The sequence below is a fragment of the Ixodes scapularis genome, unplaced genomic scaffold (assembly GCF_016920785.2).
Source record: "Ixodes scapularis isolate PalLabHiFi unplaced genomic scaffold, ASM1692078v2 PGA_scaffold0__279_contigs__length_252992795, whole genome shotgun sequence".
Lineage (NCBI taxonomy): Eukaryota > Metazoa > Arthropoda > Arachnida > Ixodida > Ixodidae > Ixodes > Ixodes scapularis.
In genome coordinates this window covers 226,805,916-226,814,964 of record NW_024609835.1, presented here as the reverse complement: position 1 = coordinate 226,814,964, position 9,049 = coordinate 226,805,916, and positions in this window count along the sequence as shown.

The following is a 9,049-nucleotide window of genomic DNA, read 5'->3' as shown; positions in this document are numbered from 1 at the left end:
ACGCCAACGGCGACGCCGACGGCGACGCCGCTCAAGCCGGGAACGGGCCCCTAAGAGCTGCGCTCTAAAAAATAGCTGGACAGAAACGCAGCAGTCAGTAGTGAAAGCTCGGTTTGAGCAATCTAGTGCCCGCTTTCATCGCCTTCTTTCCCCTGTGTTTACGAATTATCGCGTTCCGTCTTAAGGGCTCATTTTGCCGTCATTAGATCCCACCTCCGTTTCACCATGCACAGACCTAGACAAAGGGGAGTCACCCGCGAGATGATGAAAGACGGAACAAGAAAATAAGCTAAACACTGCCTCCTCGGAAATCAGGCAGGAGAAACAATAGAAGGAACGGGAGTAGGGTGAGAGAACAAAAGAGGACCGGAGTGCGATACCTCGGCCTAAAATAATATCGCCTCACGGGGATTGCACCCTTGGGAGCCGACTAAATGCGAAGACTAAATGCTTGTGCGGCGTAGTTGCCCGGGCTGAGGAAGCGTTCGTATACTCGCAGCTGCACGCTCTTGCCCCACCGGTGCCGTGACTCGGTCTTGGGAACCGCGGATACACGTCGGTGGACGGACCCTCGCAAATGCATTAGCCCAGCGGCGGCAGTGACTTAAATGGCTCGCAGACATAGCGTCGTACCCTAGACGTTGGCTTGGCCTTCGAACCAAGCTTTGGCGATGTTAAGAGGGAGACAAATTCGAGGCCAACTTGAAGTATGTACTTTGGACTTCAGCATGGGGCAAACATTGTTTTAAGAAATGTCTCTTCCCGTAAATGATGAGTTTGGCAGAAACATTTACCTTCTGAATGTGCTGAATTGTAGTTGGTTCTCCATAATGTCTTGATTTGCGACGAAAAATCTTGATCTTGTTATTCTTCATACGTGACTAATCAAAACGAAAAAAAACTATCACGTTATCGCATCGGATCAACCTTGTCTTTGCGTTTAAGGTCACAAATGCGTCAACGTATTTTCAAGGTATCGCCTCAACCGCACTCATGACTCGCGAAGCTGCAATGAACTTCTGAGATGTCGTCTATTTCCGTCATTACCCGCTCTACAGTTATTTTGAGTTATAGTTTAAAAAAGGTTTTTGTGCGATGTCCATTTACCTCAACTTCGCAGAGACAATGAAATAATACACGCATAAAGCGTTTGAGTTTTGCTCCGTCTTTCCGTGAAAGTGTCCGCTCCTTCTGCCAAAAAATCTTAATATACTTCTTTTGTCATGCACATTCGGCCCCTCTTTGTAAGCTTGCGTGTGTACCACAAAGTAAGCTTAATGTATGTTTTAAAGCTTCGCATAAATAGTCGACCAATATCCTACTCGTGTCTCTTATTTAGTTTAAAAAATATGAAACCCTACAGTCTTTATGGGGAATTCCCGATTGTATATTTTCCCCAGGTCACTGTAGCTGCCGATCACAGTAGATCGCGGAAAGACACCACTCATTGCCGTATAAAAGATTATACCTGAGGTTTAAAAGTAACATCTGCTGCGGTCACTCCAGAGCAAATTTTATTATTGTTTTTGAAGCAATCTATGCATGCTTACTTGAAGGCCTCACTACGTAGCTTGCAGCTGCTGACTCTCCCTGGGGCTATTCGTATCATCAGGCAGGTGTCTTGCTTATTAAGAGGCGTCGTCTTGTTTTAAAGTTTTGGCCTATATTTACCTCGACACGTTTAGTTTTGTCACGCTTTTTGCGGTAGCACACATCAGTGGGAAATCTAGCATTATCTAGGTTAAGATAGAAGCTAATTATAAATCATTTCTTGAAACAGCATGATTTGCATGTTATTCTTCGTGAAAACAGCGAGTGAGCCGTTCGCACCTTTGCCTAATTATCGAGTTCTACCATCGAGCCGATTTTTTTTTTATAGGGATCGATTTCGCAGGCCCATTATTTTACCAGGCCACTGTAGCAACAGCGAAGGCTTATATTGTGATCTTCACTTGCGCAGTGACTAAGGCGGTTCACCTGTAACTGATTTGCAGCTTAGCCATGACAAATTTATTGGCAACTTTCTGGTCATTGATGGATAGAACAGGCCTCTGCAATACCATTTATTCTCGCAGCAAGCACACGTTAAGCGTGCTTCAAAAAAAAAAAAATTAAGATAATATGGAGGCTAACCTCCGAAACAGGAGTATAGGAGCACTTTTGAAACAACATGATTCACTAGACATTTACGATGGAAAGGGCACCATGGTGGGGTAGGTTTCGGGAATGGTTGATTAGGTCGGTTTAAATAGCGCAGCTGCAGACGTTGAAACCACGAGGTTAAAGTACAACGAACTGCTGGCAGTGCTCATCGAAGTAGAAGCAATCATCAATTAACGTCCTCTTACAAAGGTGACCTGCACTCCCAATGAAGAAGGTCTAGTAAGTAAGTAAGTAAGTAAGTAATATTTATTTTCAGCAATATTGTGCTGAGGGCACCAGACAAAAAGCTTCCATGAGGTAGCTTGACTGGGCCTGGTGCCCCTGCACTTACAGGGCATTATAAAAAAAACAAGTACTACAGAATACACTTTGACTAAACAAAACAAACACGTACATCTTTTTTTGTTAAACAGTGAATATCATTGTGGTCTATAAGGAACTTGTTAAGTAATGAAGGCAGGTTATGCGCAATAGATTGGAGTGCATAATTTGTACGAAAATGAGGCACGTTCCAGAACTCTCTGCGTCTGACAAGGATGAAGGATTCACGTTTTGTCAGATGGGATACATTAGACAAAAAAGAAGCAAACTCAGCGGTCGAAAATAAATAAGAACATAGCAAACGGTACTCGTATACACTGGCAATCCTCATGATGTTGAATTTAAGAAATAATGGCTCAGTATGAGTGTCGTAAGGCACGTTTGCAATAAAACGCAGCATTTTCTTTTGTAGGATCGTGAGTTTGTTAATATTAGATTTGGTTGTTGTGCCCCAAACCAAATGACAATAGTTAATTTGTGAGCTAAACAGAGCATGATAAATTTGCATTTTAATATTTACAGGCAACAAGGAGCGACAGTGGCATATTATTCCAACAACTTTTGACAGTTTCGTAACTAAGTATTCGATGTGATTATCCCATTGCATATGTTCTGAAAAAATGACACCTAGCGTTTTGTGCTGTTTAACTATTTCAATCTGGTCAGTTCCAATCTCTAGAGTATAATTACTAATAACGTGCTTATTTACAGGTCTAAACAAAATTGCTTTGGACTTTACAGTGTTTATTTTAAGACCATTTATTTTTGACCACGAAAGAAACTTTTCCAAAACTAAGTTTCCCATGGGTATAAGTTCGTCCATATTCGATGCAGACAGAAATATACTCGTGTCGTCTGCATACATTACAAAACGTGCTTGATGGCAAATATTGACTAGATCATTTATATATACATTGAACAGCAGAGGGCCGAGTATGCTGCCTTGGGGCACACCAAACTTCAAGATTTGCAAAGAGGAAACATGATCACTCACGGAGACACATTGCTTACGGTGTTCTAAATATGAATGAATAAGTATCAAAGGCGTGCCACGTATGCCATAACATGAAAGTTTATCAAGGAGCGTCGAATGGTTAAGACAGTCAAACGCTTTGCTAAGGTCAATAAATATTCCCAGTGTCAGCAGTTTGCATTCTATATTGTGTAATATTATTTCTTTCTGTGATATCAGAGCGCTTTCCGTGGATTTTCCCTTGCGAAATCCGAACTGGGAGTCAGTTAGCACTGAGGTCTTCGTAAAAAAATTGTCTAAACGATATAATATAATTTTTTCCAGCCCTTTAGAAAATATTGGAAGAACAGAGATGGGTCTATAATTTGTAACTAAATTTTTGTCTCCACCTTTATGCAAAACTGAAACCTTTGCGAGTTTCATGTTATTCGGAAATTGACCACTCGACAATGCTAAGTTAAATATATATACCAAGAGTGGGGCCACCACATCGATTACGAATTTAACGGGCTTTATTTGTATATCGTCTATGTCATGGCTTTTACTGTTATTCAATCCCATAAATACACGGATCACTTCCAATTCGTCTGTAGGTTGTAGGAAAATTGTGTCTGTTACACGGTGCGAGATAAACGAGGAAGCATGCTCATTGTGCGCGCTAGAAGGCAAGTTAGTAAAATGTCTGTTAAAGAGCTCAGATAGTTGTACTCCTGACACGCTCTCACCAGAAAGTGAAAGTTCATCTATTGAATTCTTCTGCTTGCTGCGTTTAAGCACTTCATTTATCGACTGCCAAACAATCGCAGGACGCTTCTTGTGGGCGTCATGAAAAAGACGTTTGTGATATTCTGTTTTTGATTTTTTAAGTGCAGATGTCAGTTGATTGCGATACCTCTTAAAAACTGCATGGTCACCGTCATCCTTTGAACAGAGGTACTCCTGATATAAGCGATTCTTTTTTCTTATCATTGTTAGAATAGGTGGCGTGACCCATGGTTTTCTTATTCGTTTTTTAGCAGTAACCGTCTTATATGGAAACGATGCGATGTATAGTGTCTTAAAAATATTTATGAAATCATCATATGCTTCGTTCACGCATTGCTTTGAAAAGACAGAAGTCCAGTCTGTTTGCATGACTGTGCTTCGAAAGGACCGCAGTTGGCAGTCGGTTATCGCTTGGAAAGTTACGAGTCTACCGACGCTCCGTGATAAATCACGGGTTTGAAAACAAAAAAATATTGGTAAATGATCGCTTATATCACTACTAATAGTACCTGCACTGCGAACTATAGTATTTATATTGGTAATAAAAACGTCGATACAACTTGCCGTAGAATGAGTAATTCTGGTGGGGGACACAATCACATTGCAAAAACCACTACTACTGAGTGTACTACTCAGTCGTGAAGAAAGAGAAGAGTTTTCCGAACTATTTACATTTAAGTCACCGCCCAGAACAAGTGAGTAGTTATTCAAGGATATGAAATCAAGATACCTCTCAAGAAAAGACAAAAAGTTATTAAAGCTACCAGCTGGCGGTCGATACATAACAGAAAGCAGCTGACGTCCGTGCTTCACAGTTACGATTTCATAGTCGTCTGTAATTTCGGTAAAGGCATCGAGTATTTCGCATCTAATATCCTGTCTAACATAGATACAAACACCTCCCCCTCGTTTTCCGCTTCGATTCAAAAAGAAGTGATTGTAACCCGGCACGATAAAAACATCGTCATCTGTTGCGTACCATGTTTCGGAAAGCATCACCGCTTCAAACGAAACACAGAGTTGATCTAAAAGAGTAATAAAATTGTCACTTTTACATTTCAAAGAGCGTATATTTAAATGTAAGATCGTGGTCGAGTCTTTGGTTCCTGCATATCGCTTTAGTTTAACAGGCAATAGAAGTTCATGGTATTCGGCCATGAAGCTAGAGGTTAAAAGGAAAAAAAAAAAAAAAACAACGGACAAACAAGTGCAAAGAAAACCGTGAATTACGCTGCAGTCGCACCAGCCTCAACGTTGCTTTCTGCACTATCGAAGTGGCGCGACACAGGAAGTGGTCCAAAAAATTGCCTGAAGATGCAGCCTTCTGGCCAGACAGACACGCTGTTTATCGCTTCAAATACTTCTTTGTATTTGTACGTTCACACTTTCTTATTGGCAAAAGACTTACATCTGTACCTTCCACATCCAATGAAGCTTAATACTCTGCTCACCAAGAACTATCGAGACGGTGGAAAATACGCGAAGCCATTCTAGACATGTTTTAGAGAAGGTGGAGGAAGGAGTACCTCTCAGAGCTGCAATCTGCTCAAAACATACTCTCATCTAATTCGAGCGGCATTCGGGTGAGAGATGTTGTGCTTCTCAGGAACGACCACCGACGAAGATCATTCCGGGATCACACCATCGTCGACAAGGCATTTCCTGGTAAAGATATGAATGTGCCTGCCTGCACTATTCAATCTGCAAATGGGATAAAGGTGAGAAGACCCCTCCTGCATCTACACCGGCTGCAAAACCCTCATCGTCGTTGGCGTGACTTTCCGGGAGAGGGGATGTTGGAGAATATTAAGGAAGAAGTCCACAGAAAACAGAGGACACGTGGAATTAAAACATAGAAATGAGAAGTGCGAAAAAAAATTGATCACGAGACTATGTGGATTGTCAGTGAATGTGCCGTGATTAAACCGTAATTTTTGCTCATCGCACTTGGTTCGCAATGTTTGAGGTCCCAAAAACAACCATGGCCACCAGTGCTTCCGAAATCTCATCGACGAACGACGTCCACCTACATCTTTATCGACTTCAAGTTTTTGGAGAACTGATAAAAACGCCAGTCCATATTGAGTGGCTGGTTGTTTGCGCAACCCGCAGCACAGCAGGGTGTGCTCAGCATTACAAAACGATGACAGTCCTTGAGGTCCGGCACCACGACACGCTTGAGCAAGCAGAGAGTGAACAAGGGCTCGGCGTCCACGCAGCGAGCAAGATGTTCAAATTCACCTTGTGCATCACGCAGATGCTGCCGTGGCTTTTCTGCCAGTCTGAAACCGCAAGGCAGTTCAACGTGCCACGACATGATGCAGCTGACACGGCTCCCAACCTTCTTGGCAGTCAAGATTGCCTACCAACCATTTCGCCCACATCGACATCATCAGCGGCTGGGATATTTAACCATCAACGGGACCTGCACAATCTGAGAGGACTGGGCGTCCACGCAGCGAGCAAGATGTTCAAACTCACCTTGTTCATCACGCAGGTTAGTTATACAACAAATCTAGGTAAGTTCCCTAGTGATTGTATATTTTTATTAGTCCTGCTGAGCCCTATAAAGTGTCGTGAAACGCCTAATGATTGGAGATACGTTGTAACGTTAATCTGTAAATTGCGACTGTTACTCTCAGGAGATGTAGAGGAAAACGAGAACGCGACAGAACTGCACACGACAAAGCAGCACCCGACAAAACAGCACGGTCAAAACAGCACGCGTCAAAACAGCACAGCGTAAAAACAGCACGGCGACAAAACAGCACGCGTGAAAATAGCACGCGACAAAACAGCACGGCGTCAAAACGGCACAGCGACAGAAGAGCACGTGTCAAAACAGCACGGCGTCAAAACAGCACAACGAAAAAACAGCACGCATAGAAAAAGGCTGTAATAGCTGCCGTTTTATGAAAACAAAACAGAACGTAAACAAAAAGGGTTGGACATTGCATGGCATTATTTAACAGCTAGTAAAAAAAAAAAAAAAAAAAAAAAAAAAACGTACGCTGGTGGCGATGGGATTGCACGTGCATTTTTTGTTTTTTTACTTCAAACGCTATATTTAGGGTTCAGCGTTTTCGGGTTAAAGCGAATATAACCGGTAAAAGTACGCCGAATTCATTTTTCTACATTCAGGCTTAACTGAAAAGGTTCAGAATTTTCCAGGGCGTTTGGAGTGATATGTGTGTTTGTGTGTGTGTGGAGGGGAGGGGATGTGACTCATAACTACGTTTTCGTGTTTTCGGATAAATTCTGAAAACTCCCGCCGGTAAAAGTTTCGTCTATACGGATTTGTCTGATAAACTCTGAATTTCCATATGCCAATCCCCCCCCCCCCCCGCCCACACACACACACACACAAATATATTTTACAATTAATGACTTAATCAGCGCGTAGAGTAAATGTCCTGGGAAAATGCCACCACACATATCTTTCGAATTTCGGTCAGGACAACAGGTTAATGTACTATCGGGTCGAGACAAAAGTTACTGTTTATGTTTCTGGTTTGGGTCATACTATTTGTGCCTGAGGGGAAGGAGAGGTTGTAGTTTTGTAACCGCGAAAGCTATGGACTATAGAAATTTCATAAAGTGAAAAAGAGGACAGTTGAAACTTCTCTATTACATTCTTTTCCACTCTATCTCTTGCGGCCGCGCCGTAGGTTGATGGAATAGCATGGAATAAATACAGGCTTCCCAGCGACTACTTACAGTAGGTTATTGATTTTAAGGTATCGACGTTTATTGAAATAACACTTGTGTGCCACTTTTGTTCTAGGACAAATTAATATTGCCAGTAGTAATGGCACCAACGCCAAATCCAACTGAAGAAACTACTATTTGATACAATCGCGTTTTTTTTTTGTTGTTTTTTTTTTTGTTGTTTTTTTTGTCCAGCATACGTTTACATTTGGATATTGTTGGCTTATTTTTAATAAAAAAACACTGGGAATTTGAGCTCCAAATTTCGGACAATTTGAAATAAAAAAAAACTCCGATAATCTCCGAATTTTCGGCAAAAAATAAACTCTGAAAAACTCCCTCCGAACTTGACGAAAACTAAACCCCGAAAACACAAAACCCTACTCATTACTGACCATATGTCAACTTCCTTTCGCAGTTTTCAGTTTGTCTGCGAGATCGGTTCAACTGTCAACATAAGCTTCGGGGGCGCAGGGGTCCTCAGGACGAAATCTGGGTTTTTCACCTGATAGAGGTTTGTGCCCAATTCTTTGTTAAAAGAAGAGAGTTTAATCGTGAAATCAAACAGCGAAAATCAAGAGCGTCCGTAGATGCTGCGCATTGTTTAACACCCCTAGCTTCAGTCTATTAGAAAAGGGCATAAATGCGAGTGTTTTATTGTCGTTTCTGCCATCGGCGCGAATTTATCACCTCTCGCAGTCGTGAAAATGGGAGAAAACGAACAGAGTACAATGCTTGCTAATTTCTCCATTTTCATATTTGCCTCTCCGACCGAAGTGGTAGTGAAGCTCATGCTCGTCCTGTGTACAAATACGAGCACACGACGATAATGTGAGATACGATAAGGCCCCAGTGCATTTTACAGAACAGGTCACGTCGGTTGCCAAAGACGGCAGCAAATAAGAAGAGCAGTACGTGGTACTCAATATACATTTTACAGAAGCGCTTTTAATTATTGCACTTTCGTTGGTATGCTGATTTTCGTCAATAAACCTAACATAACTGAGAAGTTTATGAGTCTACAAATATTCACCGCAATAAACCGAAAACTTTTGTTTAGAATAAAAACCGAAAAAAAGTGCGCGGAATTTCAAATAATACAAACCGAAAACGCCGAAC